Source organism: Schistocerca nitens, chromosome 10 (assembly GCF_023898315.1).
Source record: "Schistocerca nitens isolate TAMUIC-IGC-003100 chromosome 10, iqSchNite1.1, whole genome shotgun sequence".
NCBI classification, from domain to species: Eukaryota; Metazoa; Arthropoda; class Insecta; order Orthoptera; family Acrididae; genus Schistocerca; species Schistocerca nitens.
Genome location: NC_064623.1, coordinates 32,764,861 through 32,788,773, shown reverse-complemented (window position 1 = coordinate 32,788,773; position 23,913 = coordinate 32,764,861). Strand labels below are relative to the sequence as shown.

At 41.4% G+C, this 23,913-nt stretch overlaps 1 non-coding gene across 1 annotated transcript; it reads right to left on the bottom strand.

Moving 5' to 3' along the window:
• Nucleotides 1-4,738: 4,738 nt before the first annotated feature.
• Trnag-gcc (transfer RNA glycine (anticodon GCC)) lies at nucleotides 4,739-4,809 on the bottom strand. Its single transcript has one exon. It is a non-coding gene; the product is annotated as a tRNA-Gly (tRNA).
• Nucleotides 4,810-23,913: the final 19,104 nt, after the last annotated feature.

Below are 23,913 nucleotides of genomic sequence, written 5' to 3'. Positions count from 1 at the left end.
GTCCCTGTGGCCATGACATTTACTGGCAGTGTACGTAGTGAAACATAATAAAATAATGTGTGTATAGAGAGTAGTGTGTGTAGTGTGTGCGGTAGGTCGGAATTAGAAATGAATGAACACTGTACCACTAGCAGTTTTTGTTATTAAATAGTTTCTTCTCAAAACTGTTGTACACTAGGGATAAACCGAAGAAGTAACACTGTTGCAAACAGACTGGCCTTGTATTCAGGAATATGGCCAACCTGATTTAGGTTTTCTATGGTGTCCCTAAATTATTGTAGCTAAGTTCCGCGATGTTTCCCACTATAAGGCTACGACCAGCTGTCTACTGTGCTAACATTGTGAAACTAGACTTGTAAATATGTAAATGACTGTATATATGAATCACTTTATTTTTGTTGTTCTTAAAAATCGTAATACCAAGACCTGTCCCATATCCTCCTAAAAATCTACAGACGAATAAAACAACTGCTAGTATTACGACTTCTATTACTACTATAACTACTGAGATCATAAAGCGGTTACTGCATCGATGATTTCAGCCGTAAATAGAAATATTAAAAAAGGTAGGAAGATTTTTCTGTTTAGCAAAAGTGACAAAAAGCAGATTTCAGAGTACCTGATACCTCAACACCAAAGTTTTGTCTCAAGTACAGATAGTGTTGAGGATCAGTGGACAAAGTTCAAAACCATCGTACAATATGCGTTAGATGAGTATGTGCCAAGCAAGATCGTAAGAGATGGAAAAGAGCCACCGTGGTACAACAACCGAGTTACAAAACTGCTGCGGAAGCAAAGGGAACTTCACAGCAAACATAAACATAGCCAAAGCCTTGCACACAAACAAAAATTACGCGAAGTGAAATGTAGTGTGAGGAGGGCTATGCGAGAGGCGTTCAATGAGTTCGAAAGTAAAGTTCTATGTACTGATTTGGCAAAAAATTGTAAGAAATTTTGGTCTTATGTCAAAGCGGTAGGTGGATCAAAACAAAATGTCCAGACACTCTGTGACCAAAATGGTACTGAAAAAGAGGATGACAGACTAAAGGCCGAAATACTAAATGTCTTTTTCCAAAGCTGTTTCACAGAGGAAGACTGCACTGTAGGTCCTTCTCTAGATTGTCACACAGACGACAAAATGGTAGATATCGAATTAGACGACAGAGGGATAGAGAAACAATTAAAATCGCTCAAAAGAGGAAAGGCCGCTGGACCTGATGAGATACCAGTTAGATTTTACACAGAGTACGCGAAGGAAGTTGCCCCCCTTCTTGCAGCGGAGTACCGTAGGTCTCTAGAAGAGCGTAGCGTTCCGAAGGATTGGAAAAGGGCACAGGTCATCCCCGTTTTCAAGAAGGGACGTCGAACAGATGTGCAGAACTATAGACCTATATTATGTTCGAGTATAATGACTTTTCTGGAGACTAGAAATCTACTCTGTAGGAATCAGCATGGGTTTAGAAAAAGACGATCGTGTGAAACCCAGCTCGCGCTATTCGTCCACGAGAATCAGAGGGCCATAGACACGGGTTCCCAGGTAGATGCCGTGTTTCTTGACTTCCGCAAGGCATTCGATACAGTTCCCCATAGTCGTTTAATGAACAAAGTAAGAGCATATGGAGTATCAGACCAACTGTGTGATTGTATTGAAGAGTTCCTAGATAACAGAACGCAGCATGTCATTCTCAATAGAGAGAAGTCTTCCGAAGTAAGAGTGATTTCAGATGCGCCGCAGGGGAGTGTCGTAGGACCGTTGCTATTCACATTATGCATAAATGACCTTGTGGATGACGTCGGAAGTTCACTGAGGCTTTTTGCGGATGACGCTGTGGTATATCGAGAGGTTGTAACAATGGAGGATTGTACTGAAAAGCAGGAGGATCTGAACGAATTGACGCATGGTGCAGGGAATGGCAATTGAATCTCAATGTAGACAAGTGTAATGTGCTGCGAATACATAGAAAGAAAGATCGCTTATCATTTAGTTACAATATAGCAGGTCACCAACAGGAAGCAGTTAATTCCATAAATTATCTGGGAGTACGCATTAGGAGTGATTTAAAATGGAATGACCATATAAAGTAGATCGTCGGTAAAGCAGATGCCAGACTGAGATTCTTTGGAAGAATACTAAGGAAATGCAATCCGAAAACAAAGGAAGTAGGTTACAGTACGCTTGTTCGCCCACTGCTTGAATACTGCTCAGCAGTGTTGGATCCGTACCAGAGAGGGTTGATAGAAGAGATAGAGAAGATCCAACAGAGAGCAGCGCGCTTCGTTACAGGATCATTTAGTAATCGCGAAAGTGTTACGGAGATGATAGATAAACTCCAGTGGAAGGCTCTGCAGGAGAGACTCTCAGTAGCTCGGTACGGGCTTTTGTTGAAGTGTCGAGAACATACCTTCACCGAGGAGTCATGCAGTATATTGCTCCCTCCTACGTATATCTCGCGAAGGGACCACGAGGATAAAATCAGTGAGAGCCCACACAGAGGCATACCGACAATCCTTCTTTCCACGAACAATACGAGACTGGAATAGAAGGGAGAACCGATAGAGGTACTCAAGGTACCCTCCGCCACACACCGTCAGGTGGCTTGCGGAGTATGGATGTAGATGTAGATGAAGATATCGCAACAGAGGATATCAACAACCACTTTTCAGGTCAAAAGGGTGCTGAATAAAGCAAACATGCAAATCTGTTTTTATTAGACTCGCAGACAATAAAGTGGCCCAAGAAATAAAAAAGAAATTATCAGATACGAAAAACCCAGGAAGACAAAATCAAATTTAAATCGATCAAGACTCATAACAGCTGCGTCATTGTTGAAAGACAGGATGAAGAGGACTATCAAAAATTGCAGGAAAAGGCAAGACAGGTAAGATATATCAATTATGAAGTTCCAAAAGAAATCTGGCCACTCCTCATTATACAGGGAGTAATGGGTACGAATGCAGATATTTCTGTTGGTTACTGGGGATGGTGTACTGAACAATATTACATCAGTGTTTACCCCATTTGTAGATTAACAATAATAGCTATTAGGAAGATAGCAGGTCTGCTGCTGAATTGTGGAGATGTAGACACTAAACCGTTAGCCTACACTGGCAGGAACAGTCCACTTACTTGTGAATTTACAGCTATGCAGAAAACAATCGGTGTGTTTGTGGGAAGACTGACCAATGCAGTGAGAAAACCACCAGTACACTGACGTGTATACATATTACAGAAAATATCTGCTCATATACCTGTTACATGAATTGTTGAAGACCTTACGGTAATGAAGACATTTTAAATGTGACTTACGAACCGAGTCTAGCAAAGCATCTCACAAAAAAGTATTTCATTGGTGAGTTTAAACTGAAGTTTAAAATGGGCCAGAATGGTAAGAACTTCATACAGCATGTGTTACAGGTAATTCCCAGTCTGGAGCATATTGCTGATCAGAGCCAATGTCTACACGGACTTCAGGGCACTAAATGTCGATCAATCTAATACAGTGCCCAAATGTTTTAAATGTTGCGACCTGGGACACATAACTAAATCTTGCACGAGGGGTGAGGTTTCTACTCACTGTGGCGCAGCAGGACATGCAAACAACGACTGTCCAAAGATAAGCAAGAAATCCATGCAAAAATGCTTGTCTTATGATTTTGATAGTAATATATTACATTAAGGATACAGGGTACTTACAAATGGTGGAAAAATGGAAATTTTTTATGACTTTATTAAATTCTAGTCTTTCCCCATTACACTGATACATACTTTTAGGGTTTAAAATGAAAAGTGACCTATATATACCAAATTTTAAAGTTACGGTCATGTATGGCACCACGCCCCCTTTATTTTTGTTACAGAAACCAGTATTATTTCGAAAAGTACTGTGAACTTTCTGTTTCCAGCGATTGTACGTATGATACATTGTATACGTTGGTAACAGTGCAGGTTTCTACTGTCTGTAAATGATTACCTTTGTTAGTATTTGTTTTTGTTTCACTGAAGTAGTTTGTTAACGTGTTACTGAATGTTTGTTGCCTAAGTGATACATATATTTGTGAAAGTACATATCCTTTAGTGTAACAATAAATACGAACTATGCCATGCATCAAGAAATTCAATAAAAGGAATTCCGTGGTAACCAGTTCATAAACAAAGCAAGCCACAGTGTTTAAAGTAATCTATGTATCAGTTCTTCAGGGAAGAAACTCCCACATGGCACGCCTCCTGGTGATTCAAATTTTTTTGTTAATAATGTCGCTGTTTGTAGTGGATTTGTTGTTGGTGATGTGGGCTAGATTGAGGAAGCTACGAAGAGAAATGAAAGGAAAGTTACTATCTGATAGAAAATTTCTGTCTGGCCGAGGTAGATTGACAGAAAGTGAAATAGACCTTCAATCACGAGTTCCAGTCCTTCCTCGGGCATGGGTGTGGGTATTGTCCTTAGCGTAAGCTAGTTTAAGTTAGATTAAGTAGTGAGTAAGCTTAGGAACTGATAACCACAGCAGTTTGGTCCCATAAAACCTTACCACAAATTAAAAAAAAATTGCTCTAGGTAATAAGTTGGTCTCAGTTCTCAACTGCTCGAGAAATAGAATACACAAATTCTTTGTCCCCTGCAACTGAGTTGTAGTGCAATCAAGCAGGTTTCCTCCTAACGACCTGCGAAGAGACTCGAAGCAGTAGGTGAAAGTTAGTCAGGATATTGAGGTAACTGCGAATTTGTGTGGGAAAAAGTATTGCATCGGCCGGGAATCGAACCCGGGCCGCCCGCGTGGCAGGCGAGCATTCTACCACTGAACCGCCGAGGCCTATGCAGCTTGTCTCATCTCAAGTGTACGTGGGCCACGAGCGTAGGCGTTGTGCCGATTCACGCTCGCTGAGCCGGGCGCTGCTCTCTGCTGGCGGCAATTTTAGAAAGAACCGGTTAATGACGCTTTTGAAGAAATTTGAAGAATGGGATACAACTTGCTGGCTTTGACCAGTGACGTCATATTTGTCATAGATATTAATTTGTTTATTTTCGAGCCATAGATAATAATAATAATCTTCATAATCGAAAATAGAAATAAATGAATGTGTTATTAAGAGACGGACATTGTGCACGCTTTTTGTTGCTTGTGGTAATTTTTACTCACTTGTGAACATGTTTTGAGTTATACCTCTGTCTGAAAGTGAGTCGTTCCAATACTATGTAGGTCAGCTGCAGTACAGGATACTAGTACTAGCGAAAGCAAAAAAAGCGACGTACGTAACACTAGCATCATGTACCTCAGCTGAACTACGAATGTCGTGCACTATTCTTCGGTCGACCTACTCAACTGAAGGAAACGATATACATTTTACGTTCGTCACTTTTCGCCTTCGCTGGAAGTAGTATCCTATCGTTCAGTCGACACTAGTACGTGTGTATGTATGTGTGTGTGTGTGTGTGTGTGTGTGTGTGTGTGTGTGGCCCGTGTCAGTTCGAAAGTTGATTTTAGAGTTTTGATTAAAAATTTGAAGTAAATCGGGCAAGAGCTTTTCGAGATTTTTGGTAACAATGTTAAACTACACTACCGTCACATTTCTTTCACCGAGAGTTTCATACAATCCAAATATCCAACTTTTCCGATGGATTTCCCAAAAATTCTCTTTCACACATACCTTGTCATGACAATTACGAAACAAGCCGGTCGATCGGTTGTCAAGTGACCATCTTTCATACTTGCTGCAGCTGATTTTTATTAACAAATATTTCTGAAAATGTTCATCGAAGAAATCTTTGAGTTTTCAAAAATTTTTCATGATGTTGTTTCTTGTTCTTTTAAGGACGTGAATCGTATCTCCTAGATCTGTCCTTCTTGTCATTTTCTCGTCAGAACTTTAAATTTCACGACAGAGAACCCAAACACAACAACGAAACTGTGTGAACAGTTAAACTCACACGACAATGTACAAATTATTCTGTGCGAGACACCCGCAGACCGATAAATGTAATGCTTGATTGTTAGCCACAACAATGCGTTACAAGGGCACTGAGGGTCTCTGATAGATCATAAATCGCGTATGTCTTAAATAACGGATGAACAATAACTACATGTTACCAACAGGTATTACTACAGTGATCTCTTTCATTGTCCGAATTTCCCTCAACGGCGATGCAGCGATAGTTGTCTGTGACGAACGCCAGTAGCCGTGACTTGTCGCGATGGGTATATACATCCGTACTAAAACTACTTACTTAATTTTTATAATTTATCTGCAATACCAACATTTCAGGTGATAGTTTTAACCCTCCGTTACACGCACCACGGACTGTGAGTCCGCAGTTTTAACTTTCCATCAACAATCACTTATAAATTCAAGATTTCCATTAGCGGCTTTTTCTACCTTCCCCTCCTTGCATAACGAATTATTGGCAACAATTGAAGTTAATCATTACTGCCCGAAGCAGCAGTCTCGTGAGGTGCGGAGTGTCAGTCCGCTTGTGTGCATTCTTGTGGCACGGTTCTATCATCAGTTCCTTTACGATGTATTGCAGGTAAGGAGGTTTCTTCCTTTATAATATTACAAAACATAGACAGTTACGTTTAGAAACTTTTTTTACTTATTTATTATCCAAACTGTCATACAATTATGATCCTTTTCATTGACCAACACCGATTAGTGAAATAAGTTATACACTTTTTTTCAGAAGAACGGTGTATGACGATCAGGCTTTGTAGTGGTTGGACGAAGAGCTTGGTAATGAAGAATGTAGTGATCTGGAGTCAATATTCGAAAGTGATCACTATTCAGATAGTGAACAGTCGCTGGACGAAAGTGATTCTATCGAAAAATTTGACTTGTATTATGGGAAAGACGGTATGCATGGAGCCATCGACCTCCAATCCAAAACAGAAGAGTAAGAAGACTTCAACATAATATTGTCAAGCATTTATTAGGAGTCATAGGAGAAGCAAAAAAACCAAGCGTCCAATTGACTGTTTACAACTTTTCTTCACAGATGACATTTTAGAATAAATTGTTCGCTGCACTAATATTTACATTGCTACCATCCATTCTAAATATTCCAGAGAAAGAGATGCTGCAGCCACTAACATTACAGAAATGAAAACTTGTTTAGGACTCCTTTTCTTGGCGGGTGTGCTACGAACATCACACACTAATTTACTAGATCTCTGGGCTGCAGATGGTACTGGAGTGGAGTACTTCAGACTTTCAAAGGGCATAAACCGTTTTCGTTTCTTGCTGACATGTCTGAGATTTGATGACGTCAGAAACAGAGCTCATTGGAAGGAAACAGACAAATTAGCTGCTGTCCGATTCGTGATAGATCAGTTCAATGAAAAGTGCAAGAAACATTATAGTTTATTAGAACTAGTTACAGTAGATGAAATGCTGGATGCATTGAGGGGCAGATGTGCATTTATACAATACATTCCATCATAACCGGCAAAATATGGTATAAAAATGTTTGCACTTACAGATGCAAGGATGTTCTATACCAGCCATTTAGAAATTTACTGTGGAAAGCAAGTGGATAGGCCTTATCTCTGTGATAACACACCTCATGCTATTGTCAAAAGAATGGTGAAATGCATATCCAAATCTGGCAGAAAAGTAACATGTGATAATTGGTTCACATCAATTCCACTTGCGGCTGACTTGTTGGAAAATGAAAAGCTAACAATGGTTGGAACAATTCGAAAAATTGACAGTAGCAAAAGATCGTCCTGTGGAATCCAGCATTTTTGCATTTAGGAAGTACATGACACTGGTTTCATATAAACCTAAGAAAGACAAGGTTATTCTGGTACTGTCTACTTTACATGATGATGACAGTATTGGCAGTGATTCGGAAATAATAACATTTTACAAAGAGACTAAATCTGGTGTGGATAGAGTTGATGAGATGAAACGTAAATACTCTGTGACAAGAATTACCAGAAGATGGCCATTTATAATTTTTTCCTCTCTTCTAAATATTGCTGGAATCAATGGATAAATAATTTACAAGAGCAATTCGGATTCAATAATTCCCAGAGAAGACTATCTAAAAGTTCTTGCCAAAGAACTGTTGCAAGATTATATGACAATGAAGGTCAATCATCTAAGTACACCGGTGAACATCAAGAATCGTATCAAGGAAATTTTGGGATTACCAATAGCTGAAGCTCTTCCTAGACCTCCACAAACAACAGCTCGAGGAAGATGCAACTTCTGTGATAGGAAAAAAAAAACCAGACCGACGAGATTTTCCTGCAATGTATGCAATAAATTTGTATGCCTGGAACATGTCGGTGCATATCTGTGCAGTGAAAGTGGCAACCACCACGAGTGATTTACTCGAATTGACAGTGAGGCTGTAAAACTATAGTTTTCTGAAAAAGTTTCTGAACTAATTTACTTAAGATAAGTGTTAGTTAATATTCATTTGGAAAAACAGTGAAAAAAAAGAATGATCGTAAATTTCAGCGTGTACAATAAATGTTCTTATTGGTTTACAGGTAAATTATGAGTTAAAATATTTTATGTCCACTACTGATGCTGAAATACATTGTGTTCACGAATTCATTGTTTTATTTATGTTGTCCAGACTCGAGTATATTACATTTGCCAACTGTAATGTCAGAATTGTTCATGAAAATGGAATAACACACAACGCGGACTCTCAGTGTAGTGGAAGTAAAGAAATCGAGCGTGTAGCGGAGGGTTAAAATTACCTAGAAGCATGGTGCGCTGTGCGGTTGCACCGTCTGCAAATACCTGAGACCAGCGCTGTCTGCTGTTTTAGAATAAACCTACGTGTCATTAATGCCAGGTTCTCATTCAAAATAGCCGAAAATTCGTTTGTACTGCATGTAAGGTTTTGTAATCAGTGAGTTACCAAACTTCCTACAGACCATTGTTCGAACCACTGTAACTGCCGCCGTGGGACGCTCTCAGGCGGAGACGTTCGGCTCAGGTAGAGAACTTCTCGTGCCGTGACGCACGTACACAAAAAGATTTATACTGCAGAATGCATGCAAACATTTTCGACGAAAAAGCTGACGAACAGCGTGTGAAGGCAGCCGAAGGAAACACGTCCAGCGACTCCAGATCGGCTTTTATAGCCAAGAAGAACGCGGGAACTGCTTTCCAGTAAAATTTTGAATTAGAGAAAGGGATGATATGCGGTCCTGGAACTGCAGACTAAACGTACGAGGGGCGTTTGACAAGTCCGTGCAAAACAAAACCTACTTACGTGTTTGCGGTAAACCTTTTTTATTTTTCGACATAGTCTCATTTTAGACTTATACACTTCGTCCAACGCTGTTCTTATTTGTTGATCCCTTCCGAATAATAGGAATTGTCCAAGTCTGCAAAATACCTATTAGTTGCTGCAATCACCTCCTTGTTTGAATAAAATCTTTGTCCCACCAGCACTTTCTTCAAATTGGGGAACAAATAGTAGTGCGAGGGAGCCAAGTCTGGAGAATAGGGGGGACGTGAAACGAGTTGGAATGCTATTTCCATTAATTTTGCGACCAAAATTGCAGGTGTGTTTGCTGGTGTATTGTCGTGATGGAAAAGGACTTTTTTGTGGTCCAGTCGCCGGCGTTTTTCTTGCAGCTCGGTTTTCAGACGGTCCAATAACGATGAATAATATGCACCTGTAATAGTTTTACCCTTTTCCACATAGTCGATGAGGATTATCCCTTGCGAATCCCAAAAGACAGTCGCCATAACCTTTCTGAGCGAAGGAATGGTCTTCGCCATTTTTGGTGCAGCTTCTCCCTTGGTAACCCATTGTTTAGATTGTTGTTTGGTCTCAGGAGCATAGTAATGTATCCATGTTTCGTCCACAGTGACGAAACGACGTTTAAACTCCTGCAGATTCTTCCTGAACAGCTGCAAACAATCCTTGCAACACTTCACAGGATTCCGCTTTTGAACAAGCGTGAGCAATCGCGGAAGCCATCTTGCGTTCATTCGAGATGCCCACAGCACTAGCAATCTCACGCACCTTCATTCTTCTGTCATCCATCACCACATCATGGATTTTATAAATGATTTCTGGAGTCGTAACCTCCACAGGGCGTCCAGAACGTCCAGCATCACTTGTGCCCTTATGACCACTCCGAAAATTTTGAAACCACTTATAACCTGTTCTAATCTAAGGTGCAGAGTCACTGTAATGTTTATCAAGCTCCTCTTTAGTCTAAAAAATGGCTCTGAGCGCTATGGGACTTAACATCTGTGGTCATCAGTCCCCTAGAAGTTAGAACTACTTTATTATTATTATTCTGGATTTACAATGTGAGTACATTTTTCCAGCACCTATTCTAGATTACAGTAAGTCACTAATTATTGTTCTCCACTCTTCTCTATTTGTCCATAAATCTTCAGGAATGTTGTTCTTCCTCATTGCTGACTGAACTCCCTGTATCCATGTATCAGGTGGTCGTCCCCTTTTTCTTCTTCCAATTGGTACCCAGTCGATTATGCATTTTGGTAGCCTTTCCTGTTCCATTCGTTTGATGTGTCCATACCATTTAAGTTGTTTGTGCTCGATGAAATCAATAACTAACCTAAGGACATTACCCACATCCATGCCCGAGGCAGGATTCGAACCTGCGACCGTAGCTGTCACGCGGTTCCAGACTGAAGCGCCTAGAACCGCACGGCCACACCGGCCGGCTCCTTTTTAGTCTCCTGAGGATTTTTGCCTTTCATGAAGTAATGTTTAATCACCACATGAAATTCTTTTTCGACCATGTTTTGACGATCACTCGACTTCCTTGATTCACACGAATGCCAAACGCAAAGAAATAGACCAATATGGCTGAAACTTGGTGTGAGCTCTTTCCAAAGATGCTACTTACTAAAAATTACCTCGATTCGCGCCAGTGTTGCCATCTCTCGGGCTTTGCACGGACTTTTCAAACGCCCCTCGTAAGTAACGAGAACATTTTGTGACAAATTTGGGTCAAAATTGGTCAAAACATAATATTTGGTTCTCCGTATTGGACTAGCCACTTTGAATTTTGAAAATCTAACTTCAGATTTGTGTTCAGCGACATCAAAAATAAATAATAACATGTAGTTTCTATGCAAACTGAACTAATTACACATATAAAAGTTTTCCCTAAATTTCAAACAGGTTTTTCTCGAGAAACGATTTTTCAAAACTGGTTCATCCTATTAACTCCTACCTTTCACCCTCGAAAATTAGTTTTTCTAGGAGCTTATACCTATAAAATAAGAGGTATTTGTTGTAAAGCCATAAAGAGTTAAACAAACTCCCAAACATCTAACTGAGAGTCCTAGTTAGCACAAAACCGTTAAAATTAAGGTTATTTCGTTGTCGTCAGTTATGAGCTTCCATAAATTTAATGTTGTATCAACTGATGTCCATTTTTTATTTCGGATAACTCCCGAGGGGCTACACTGCGCGCAGCCTGCGTACTTCAAACTCGCAGGCCCTTGATCAAGCAATAATTACAGGCGCCATTTTCTGCTATTGAAAATCTAGAATAAAGTTCAAAATATGATCAGTCAAAATCCAGTAATGGAATCTCTGTATGTCTTTTCAATGACTCAAAAAAATTTTCAAACTTTGCCTATTTCTTGTTAATTTGAATGGGAACCTGGCCTTAAACCCACACGCGAGCGACATATGGCAGCAATCGGTCGCATGCGTTATCGCCTGCAATCGCTCGCTTGCCACGACAACCCACCCACAAACGATCTGCCTAGCAAATGCAGTCAGTACCATGAACGTCGCTGTGTCGAGAAGTCCTGCTATGGAAAATGAACTGCCATGTTTAGCAGCGGTTGCAGTTGATTTCCGAATTTCCACGACTTGCTTGGAAAACAGAAATTTAAAACAGACGAGAATTATAAGTTCTTAAAGAGTTTTGAAATGCGTTTCTTGGGAACTGTAGGTTACTTTACAGAATAGATCACATTTTCAACTGACACCAAAAGTGTTGTGTAAATCTGTCAGAGTGCCAGTGCAATTCGTTTCACGTTTATTAGTCCTCAATTCCTTGTTTCACTTTGTAACACGTCCGGGGGTATAAATGGGTGGTGACCCTTAAACTGGTAGTCGTTTCGACCGTGCGCCCCGTCCACACCACGTACCTGATAATCCCGCGGGGGTCGTACTGTTCTGCTCCACAATGCTGCTGGCTTGTCAGAAACTATCTATCGAAATATGCAAGCGGGTTCAGGGGAGCCACTCAACGTTAAAACACAACACTGTCCTACGTCTGGTATCAACATCTATATTCTGACACGATAACAAATCACAGGTTGCGCTGCTTACATTCTAAGTCATAAGTTTTGATGTCAACTTCTACGTGATTGTCTGTCCACCAAACCACTCGGACGAGCGTACGCGTAACCGAACACGGCGAGGATGATTGTTGATGATGCGAAAGCCGAACAATCGGAGTTCTTACGCTCGCCACGCATACACAGATTTCTTTTGGTACCAGTCCTCCTTGACACTAGTAATCATATAACACTGTTCGTAGAGTTAATCTTTCAGTTCTCAGTTCTCACTTGTACGAGCGTGCGCGTAACCGTCGCGGCGCGGCTGATTGTTGATGATGCGGAAACGCGGTAACCGAACGCACGTTCTCACAAGACACAAGCACTTGAATGCTCTCTTTGGTGGTAAATTACGAGGTGCGGCTAGAAAAAAACCGGACTGATGCTGGAAAAAACATTTATTTACAATTATTTACAATTTCATGTTATCTCCTTCAATGTACTCTCCTCCTCGGTCTCTACACCGCTCCATACGAATTTTCCACTGTTCATAGCAATGCTGCAGATCATTTTCGGTAAGTCCATACATTAATTCCGTCGCTTTTTCTTTTACTGCTTCAACAGTCTCAAATCTAGTTACTTTCAAAGCTGACTTGACTTTAAGGAAAAGAAAAAAGTCACAGGAGGCCAAATCAGGTGAGTAGGGTGGATGATCTAAGATGGGAATGTTGTGTTTTGCCAAAAACGTCTTCACTGACAACGCACTGTGAGCTGGGGCATTGTCTTGGTGAAGGATCCATGACTTTTTTCTCCACAAATCGTTCCGTTTTCTCCGTACTCGCTCACGTAGGGTAGCCAGGACGCTAATGTAGTAATGCTGATTCACTGTTTGTCCCTCTGGTACCCAATCAATGTGCACAATCCCTTTGATGTAAAAAAAAAAAACAATCATCATTGCCTTGAATTTCGATTTTGACATTCGTGCTTTTTTTGTCGTGGAGAACCAAGAGTTTTCCAATGCATCGATTGGCGTTTAGTTTCGGGATCGTAAGTAAAAAACCACGATTCATCGCAAGTAATAACATTTTGTAAGAAGGTGGGATCACTTTCAAAGTTTTCCAGGATGTCAGAACAAATCATTCTTCGGCGTTCCTTCTGTTCAATTGTGAGACACTTTGGAACCATTTTTGAACACACTTTGTTCATGTTGAAACTTTCATGAAGAATCTGCCTAACACTTTCCTTGTCAACTCCTGTTAACTCAGACACTGCTCTGATTGTTAAACGGCGATCTTGTCGAACAAGTTTACCGATTTTTTCAATGTTTGCATCAGTTTTTGCTGACAATGGTCTGCCAGTGCGAGTGTCATCACTGGTGTCTTCGCGGCCATCTTTAAATCGTTTAAACCACTCAAACACTTGTGTTCGCGATAAACAATCATCGCCGTACACTTGTTGTAACATTACAAACGTTTCACTTGCAGATTTTCCTAGTTTGAAACAAAATTTGATGTTAACACGCTGTTCTTTCTGTACACTCAACATTTTCCGACGCACAGACAAAACGTCAACTACTTAAAACAGACGTCACGGGCAGACTGAGTGCAGGAGGCAGATGAAACTCGAGCAGTAGGCGGAGCGAGAGTCACGTGACAGGCCACGCGACTTTCAGCCTTATTGCATTCGTTTTATTGTTTCACCAGTACTAGTCCGGTTTTTTTCTAGCCACACCTCGTATATCGCTGATCGACATTAGTTCATTCTGAGAGGCCGAACACGGCGCGGATGGTTGATACTGTACGGTACGACACGCAATGAGACGATACACAAATACGTTATCAGTAGCACTGCTCATTTTTAAATTACTTCTTGACGCACTTTCCTCTGAATCATTTGCATATTTTATCACTTTGCTGTAATTGCACTTGTAACAACACTTCAACTTCCATTCTCACAATGCCTCTCACATGCAGAGCTACCCACAACACAACATAACAGTTCCGTGTGCCGTGCTCGACTCTCTACAGACGCGGCTACTCGCAAAGATACTCCACAACTAATCCAGCGATATGACAGTACGCTTACAAATTTATTGTTTAATTGCAAGTTTGTAGGCCTACACAATGTACTAGGCGCTTCAGTCCGGAACCGCGCGCTCCTGCTACGGTCGCAGGTTCGAATCCTGCTTCGGGCATGGATGTGTGTGATGTCCTTACGTTAGTTAGGTTTAAGTAGTTCTAAGTCCAGGGGACAGATAACTTCATATGTTACGACCCATTTTTTAGGGAAAGAGACGATTTGTTGTAAGACTGTTGCAGCCTTATCAGCATACTTTTATAATAAAGAAATCACGAGCCCCACGCATTATCAATTACCATTGGAATTAACAGTATTAGTAACGCACATTATTGTTGTAAATGTTATCGACCATAGTTATACCCATAGATGGCCACTTATCTCTCTTTTAATCAGTACTTTTGGATTTTAATAATTTTAATGTAAATACTAAATCCAGAATGAGATTTTCACTCTGCAGCGGAGTGTGCGCTGATACGAAACTTCCTGCCAGATTAAAACTGTGTGCCCGACCGAGACTCGAACTCGGGACCTTTGCCTTTCGCGGGCAATTGCTCTACCATCTGAGCTACCGAAGCACGACTCAAGCCCAGTACTCACAGCTTTATTTCTGCCAGTATCTCGTCTCCTACCTTCCAAACTTTACAGAAGCTCTCCTGCGAACCTTACAGAACTAGCACTCCTGAAAGAAAGGATACTGCGGAGACATGGCTTAGCCACAGCCTGGGGGATGTTTCCAGAATGCGATTTTCACTCTGCAGCGGAGTGTGCGCTGATATGAAACTTCCTGGCAGATTAAAACTGTGTGCCCGACCGAGACTCGAACTCGGGACCTTTGCCTTTCGCGGGCAAGTGCTCTACCATCTGAGCTACCGAAGCCATGTCTCCGCAGTATCCTTTCTTTCAGGAGTGCTAGTTCTGTAAGGTTCGCAGGAGAGCTTCTGTAAAGTTTGGAAGGTAGGAGACGAGATACTGGCAGAAGTAAAGCTGTGAGTACCGGGCGTGAGTCGTGCTTCGGTAGCTCAGATAGTAGAGCACTTGCCCGCGAAAGGCAAAGGTCCCGAGTTCGAGTCTCGGTCTGGCACACAGTTTTAATCTGCCAGGAAGTTAAATACTAAATGGTTCCCAAATTGTTCTCTACAACACAGATTTGTTACTGATGCAACTACTGCACATTTTATATACACTAAACCTACTTCCTTTTAAATGGCTGACAAACTATTCTCTATAAGGGAAAGAGAGCCGGCAGCTGTAGCCGAGCGGTTCTAGGCGCTTCAGTCCGGAACCGCGCTGCTGTTACGGTCGCAGGTTCGAATCCTGCCTCGAGCATGGATGTGTGTGATGTCCTAAGGTTAGTTAGGTTTAAATAGTTCTAAGTCTAGGGGACTGATGACCTCAGATGTTAAGTCCCACAGTGCTTAGAGCCATTTGAAGTAGGTCAGTGAAACTACCACTACGAGCTAAATGGTTGTACGTCCAAGAGTTTTCACAGAACGTGCGGTTCGGAGGCTTGTCTGCTCTGTAAAGTAGGATAGAAGGTGATCTGTGGCCTCTCTTCCGAAAAAGCAAAAGCTGGTTAAATGGCTCTGAGCACTATGGGACTTAACTGCTGAGGTCATCAGTCCCCTAGAACTTAGAACTACTTAAACCTAACTAACCTAAGGACATCACACACATCCATGCCCGAGGTAGGATTCGAACCTGCGACCGCAGCGGTCGCGCGGTTCCAGACTGTAGCGCCTAGAACCGGTCGGTCACTCCGGCCGGCGAAGACTACGCTTCCCCGACAACGATATCGTCTTTTGGCAGTATAACTCTCTGTGTCTCGTGGGGAGTCGTTACACAGGGGTTGCGGAGCATTACAGTGAACGCACATTGATGTCTCGACGACCAAATTCGCCTGATGTAAATCCTATGGAATCCACCTTGATCGCTATCGAGCACCATCACCGGGTACGCATGTCAGCGGCCCGTTATTTACGCGAATTACATGACCTGTGCTTAGACATCTAATTGGCTAAATGGCTCTGAGCACTATGAGACTTAACTTCTAAGGTCATCAGTCCCCTAGAACTTAAACCTAACTAACCTGAGGACATCACACACATCCATGCCCGAGGCAAGATTCGAACCTCTGACCGAAGCGGTCGCGCGGTTCCAGACTGTAGCGCCTAGAAACGCTCGGCCACCCTGGCCGGCAGACATCTAATTCCAAATACCTCTACAAACCTACCAACAAACTTAGGATCCCTGTTGCGTAGAATCAGTGAATGACGAACAAGCTATTAACCCTGAGTACTGCAGACGTGATATCCCGCGGCGCTCCACTTTGCCACAGGACGTTGTTCGCCGCTGAAGTGTGCTTTCCCGTGGGCCATGCAGACGGCATTCGCCGCGCGGCCTGGCCGGTGCTTTAGTCCTGATGACGGCTTATACCGCAGCCGGTTCCACTGCCTGTGGGCCTGCGGACGCCAATAGCCGCTCAGGAATGCATGCCAGTCCGTCGGAATTTCTTTTGTCCCGTGCACTCCTGGGATGGATGTACCGTATTTATTGTTCTGTGCCGCTGTCCCTGCTATCTGGCAAACACTCTGCTAGGGATTTCGCAGTTGCTGTTTCATGTGAACATCTGCCGTTTCATCTGGATTTTTAGAGTGCTGTCACTTTTGAGTTTCACAGACAAATGGCACATCGGCGTCGTTGCACTGACGAAGAGATCTGAAGATACTGACAAGGAGTGACAATGACAGTGAGTGTGGCATCTTCAATGAATGTAATGATGATGAAGGTTCATCAGAAGAATCTCTTAGTAATAACCGCCACGTACTTCACCTACTAGAGCTCGCCAGGACAGTTCTTCATCAGATTTTGAATGTGAAGACGAATCGATCCATAAAAGGCCACGCCATAATGAGAATGAGAAATTTGATTGGCAAAAACGTGATTTCAGTCCAGCACTTCATGCATTTGATGACTCATCTTCAGGACATAATTGCCAACTAGCGCCTGATTCAAATGTTCTAACCTTTTTCATGCTATTTCTATCAGAAGATCTGTTGAAATTTGTAGCACTTGAAACAAACAGTTTTTTCACTTTCACCATGGCAAATACGTTGGAATCAGTTCGTTCTCAAGTATCCATCTGGATTGATACAGGTTTTGAGGAAATGTATAGCTTCATTGGTATTTGGCTCCACATGGCTCGTGTTTAAAAGTTGAGAATAAAGGAATATTGGTCCAGAGATGTACTTCTGAGTACTCCAATTTTTGGCGAAGTTATGTCCCGTGACCGTTTTATGTTACTTTTGAGAATCTTGCATTTTAGTGACAACTCGGCCAATCCTGGAGCTGACAGTTTGTTTAAAATTAGGAAAATAATTGATACAGTTCGTGTGGCGTTCCGCAGTTCATTTAATGCATACAGAAAACTCTGTTGATGAAAGTTGTGGTGTCACCGCCAGACACCACACCTGCTAGGTGGTAGCCTTTAAATCGGCCGCGGTCCGTTAGTATACGTCGGACCCGCGTGTCGCCACTATCAGTGATTGCAGACCGAGCGCCGCCACACGGAAGGTCCAGTGTAGAGAGACTCCCTAGCTCTCGCCCCAGCTGTACAGCCGACTTCGCTAGCGATGGTTCACTGTCTACACACGCTCTCATTTGCAGAGACGACAGTTTAGCATAGCCTTCAACTACGTCATTTGCTACGACCTAGCAAGGCGCCATATTCAGTTACTATAATTACTATCTTCAAGAATGTATTCTGAACAGATAATATCGTGAATCATGTACCGTCAAGAGCGACGTTCATCAGTAATGGATTAAAGTTAAGTATCAAACTAATTACGTCCGCTTTCTGAATTCTCATTCCTCGTCATGTTCCAGACCTCACGTCAGTATAGTTCTTCCCTCCTCACGCCAGCCTGCGTGAGCTAAAACCCGTGCATTTCGGCCTCCACTCGTAACACGGTGTTGGCTCTTCTGTTAACACAAAAAAGCCTATTATTGTTCAAAGGTCGTTATCTTTTAAACAATACATTCCCTCGAAATGAAGTAGATTTGGAATCAAACATTTGTGTTGTGCTACTGTAAAAATGGATACGTCTTGGATTACTTTGTATACAAAGGCACAACAACAGAAATTGAAGTCCATAATTTGGGGAAATCTGGTGATATTGTGGCAACACTAATGAAGCCATACCTTGAACGTGGACATACTCTGTATGTCGACACTTGGTATACAAGTCCAGCCTTGTTCCTCTGGCTACACAACCAGAGAACAGCAGCATGCGGTACTGTACGTAGGAACAGGCGCAACTTTCCGAAGCTACAAAAGAAATTGAAACGAGGAGAAACTGAGTTTATGTGGACTGATTCAATGCTTGCCATCAAGTGGTGCAACAAGACAGAAGTGTTCATGCTGACTACCTGCAACACTACAGAAATGCGTGACACCGGAAGGACAAACAGGATGACTGGCGAAAAAGTAATGAAGCCGCAATGTGTTGTTGATTACATTGCAAATATGGGAGCAGTAGACCACTCCGATATGCTATTAAGCTCTGTTGTATCTGTGCATAAATCTTTTAAATGGTACAAAAAGTTTTTTTCATGTTGTGGACCTTTGTGTTTTGAATGCTCACACTCTTCACAGATCTGTGACAGGGAGCAAAATATCATTAGCAGATTTTCATTTATGTCTGGTACGAGAACTTGTGGAAAAATTTGCTACAGAACGGAGAAGAGATAGAAAGGAAGACGCTCTGATAACGAGAATCCTCTTCGCTTTACTGGGAGGCACTTTCCACATGTCATTCCAAGTGAGCAGTAGATGTGCAGTCTGCTCGAAACAGAATGTGCGTCGAGAAACGAAATATGACTGCAACACATGCAATGTATCTTTGTGCGCTGACCCATGTTTTAAAACATACCGCACAAATAAGAACTTTTAGCCAAGTTGTTAACAGCTGGAAGATGATATGAAGTTCTTACTTCTGAAAAAATTTCTTAAAAATTAAAAAAATAAAAATAATTACAAAAATTTAAAAAAATATTTTTAACTTCGCCATTGCCGGTCCAAAGCCCGGATGAGAAAGAAGGATGGGAAATATAACTGTGAAAAAACACGGAATTATATAAGCTTGAAGAGCCTCTCCAGATGAATAACTTTGTTGACAAATACCTTATGTACGAATATGTGAAACATCCAGTCTGTGCTGACAAACACAGACTGGATGCTTCAAATGTTCGTACAGAAGGTGCAAAAGTAAAAACTTAGTACAAATTTATGGTTTCTTCCATAACTTCTTGGTAGAAGTTAAACCTTAAACTTAGTGCAAGTATCAGTAATCAAACAAAAAATTCTAGCATTATTATTACTACAAAATTGTAGCCTGGGTTGCGGTAAAATATATTTAAGTGGCGACTAGTTTTTCAAACCACCATGTAAAACAAAGACTGTGACAACCACATTATAGCTGTTAATAAAACCATGGTAGATGGATAGTTATCGATATTCTATGGTTTTATTAACAGCTATGATGTGGCTGTCACATTCCTTTTTGACATGGTTCTTTGAAAAAGGGCTTCCCCCGAAACTACTCGCCGCTTAAATAAATATCTTTTACCGCAACCCAGCCTACAATTTTCTAGTAATATTCAGTAACGGATTGCTGTCCTATTTTTCCAGGACACTGGATATGTGAAAAAATTCTAGGCCTGCACTTGGAAAGGGCGCCTCGGCACACGTTGGTCAATTGCACATACGCGCCCATTTCTGAAGCACGAAAGGTCATTAGGAAATAAAGCTGACTTTTAATTAGGTACTTTAGGGACTTGAGTATTTCCTTATCTAATTCTTAAACAAAATTTATAAATCATTGTTTATTTCTACTGTACAATAACAATTGCGTCCCGTATAAAAACAATTCAGAAATGTTGAATTTTTTATTCTGAAGTTTCCTTGGGGATAATTTATTTGGTTAATGCTCTCAAAATATGGTGATTAGCTTCAAAAGTGTGTCTCGGCAACCAGACACTTCCCTCGAAGGTTGTTTGAGGGCGAATTATTGCGCTACTACAGAATAATGTCAACGCTCGGTCGTTACGGATTCTACAGCGTTTCCATCGTAAGCTGCGTACAAAAATCTGATAGTTAAGTATCAGCATGCCAATTAAACGCAGATGTATACTGAGACCTTATGATGATTCTCAAGCACTAATTGCAAATGAAAGAAAGCCTTTCATGAGGAGTTTTATATGTTAGCAGCATAAGCAGTTTCAGTGTACGTTAGGTCTGTTGAGCAATTCATCTGCAGATTCAAAGCAACGGAATAAGTATTCAGATATGCTACGTTTACCAGGTGTAATGGTATGAAATGAGCGTTTATTTGTGAAAATGAAACACCAATTTTGAATTGAAAAGTAAAAACATTTTATTCAAAGTACTGACCATTGCTTTCTACACATTTTGACCACCTTTCTGGCAATTTGTGGACACCACGCCAATAGAAATGTTCGCCTTTTGAAGCAAACCAATCAGACACCCAATTTTCGACTTCTTCATAGGAATCGATGTGTTCCTCAGCCAATGCGTGTCCCATTGATGAAAACAAATGGTAGTCGGAAGGAGCCAAGTCAGGTGAATACGGCGGGTGGGGTAGCAGCTCCCAGCCAAGTGTTTCGATTGTATCCTGAACCAGTTTTGCTTTGTGTGCAGGTGCATTGTCGTGTAAAAAAAATACTTTGTCATGTCTTCTGGCCCATTATGGTCTTTTTTTCGATCAATGCATACTTCAAATTGATCATTTGTTGCCTGTAGCGATTAGTATTCACAGTTTCACCGGGTTTTAGAAGCTCATGATGCACCACACCTTTCTGATCCCACCAAACACAGAGCATTGTCTTCTTACCGAATCGATCTGGTTTTGCAGTCGATGTTGATGGTTTTGAGTACTGCTCGAGCGTTTGGGATCCCTATCAGGTCGGATTGAGGGAGGACATAGAAGCAATTCAGAGGCGGACTGCTAGATTTTGTTACTGGTAGGTTTGATCATCACGCGAGTGTTACGTAAATGCTTCAGGAGCTCGGATGGGAGTCTCTGGATTGCGGAGTATGTATGTAGATGTAGATGAAGATGTCCCGGATTAACCCATGATTTTTCCCGTTTAGGATTCTTAAAATGAATCCATTTTTCATCGCCAGTAACAATTCGATGCAAAATTGATTTTCTTTCATGTCTTTGAAGCAAAATTTGACAAATGGTTTTTCGGTTTTCCACCTGTCTTTCATTCAATTCATGTGGCACCCATTTTCCTCACTTTTGGATCTTCCCCATAGCTTTCAAACGGTCAGAAATTGTTTGTTGAGCAACATTTATCATTTCTCCCATTTGCTTCTGACTCAAAGTATCATCTTCATCCAATATTGCTTGCAATTCGGTGCCTTCGAACTTTTTTGGTGGTCTTCCACGTTCTTCATTCCTTACATCAAAATCATTATTTCTGAACCTTTGAAACCATCTTTTGCTTGTTGCTTCTGATAGAACGCGATCACCATATGCCTCGATAAGCATTCGATGCGACTCTGCACCACTTTTTTTTTTTTTCAAATGAAAACAAAAAATTAATGCTTTCCGCAAATCATCACTTTCAGGTACAAAATTCGACATTGTTAGCACGATGAAAACATATGATGTTGTTTGTTCCATGACTTGATGTATACTAAATACCTTTGACAGATGTCATACAAAAAAAAAAAAAAAAAATTAATGCTCGTTCACAACAAATGTTCCCTATCGACACATTTGTATCTTAACGCTCATTTCATACCGGTACACCTGGTATTTGTAACGTCGGCGATCACACAGACTGCGAGACTGTCACGATCGCCGTGGTTCCAGACAGGGGCGGATCTAGGATCTCGGTCAGGGGGGGGGGGGGGCAAATTTTTTGGTACCTAGCTTCCAAAAAATTAATTCCATATAAAAACATTATATACGCACACACACACACACACACACACACACACACACACACACACACACACACATATATATATATATATATATATATATATATATATATTCTGCTTTTAGTTTAATTGTGTATCGCTATGTGTTAAGTGTGTTTAATGAAATAACTTACTGCATTACCTAAAAAGTATTCTTCAAATACGACACGTACACTTGAAAAACTCCGTGTTTGTCTGCTAATGTAAAACGTTCGTTTCCATTCTTAAATCTTCGAAATTAGTTCACCAATTGCTTTCATATCACAGAATGTTGCCATCGAATTCGCTCATGTGTTTATACGCAGCAATGACGATACGACTGCGGAAAGTTGTAATAGGGTATTTGCCTGCGTTCAGGAAATCATCTTATATTGTTAATTACGTCAGTATCTGTTTGAATCTGCTGACCGTAACATTTATATTCTTACTGTATGAGAGAATGGATTGTGAATGAATCCACAGACGTTACTTTGGTGTACATTATTACATTTGGCTAGTTAATGTTTGTTCACATTCCGCATCAAAAGTGAGAAGAAAGCCAAAATGGGGGAGAAGCGTTCATCCAGATCGAAAACATGCAATTGCAGAATAAAAGGGACTGTCGTAAGGTTCTCACTATTTGCAACTAATGAGAATATTTTCAAGTATTCTTTCGGTGTTCATCGCTTAATTATCAACACCATCTCTTTGCAAAATGCCACTAGAAACAAAACCTTACATTCGCACTGCAGGGAAAGTGCTAAAAAAGGGACACAGATCGCTCATGCCTCAGCGAATATTATCATTTTATTCGTAAGTATAGTTGTTTCTTCTTTAGTTTATTCACTAAATGGAAGAGGCTTCAAGGTCTCTTATTTGAATTGTTACATCAAACTGCGTGCCATTGTTTACATCTTCGACTTCAAGTAAAACATACTAGATAGGCCGCCGTAATCAGGCGCTAAAGCAGTCTAAACATAAAAGATCGGTCACGCTCCAGGGGGGTGGGGGGGTGGGAGGGAGATTGCCCCCATTGCCCTCCCCCCCACCCCCCCACGCTGGATCCGCCCCTGGTTCCAGAAATACTCAGACCAGGGTGAGAATGGCCGGGCAGAGAGCTCAGGCACACACAGTAGTCCGCAGAAGTGGCTGCCAGCCCAGGTACACAGATTAGGGGGCCCTAAGGGCAGACTTGACACGCAGGTGGTCACAATGTTGTGTATATAGCACAAGCTTCAAAATGCTGATCAGCACAAAATTGGAGGGCGTATATTGTATTACGTCTTCTCATAAAGGGCAACTCTGGCCTCCACTTATCTTCTCAAAGTAGTTTCTGTGGCCCCTGGATAACTACACTACTGGCCGTCTCCCCACACTGCCATAGGATGCTGCACCTGGCAGTCTCCACGCCTCCCTCTAGCGCCTACGTGCTTCCTTGAAAGGAAGGCGACGATGATGACGGCATATCTATATACACTACTGGCCATTAAAATTGCAACACCAAGAAGAAATGCAGATGATAAACGGGTATTCATTGGACAGGTATATTATACTAGAACTGACATGTGATTACATTTTCACGCAATTTGGGTGCATAGATCCTGAG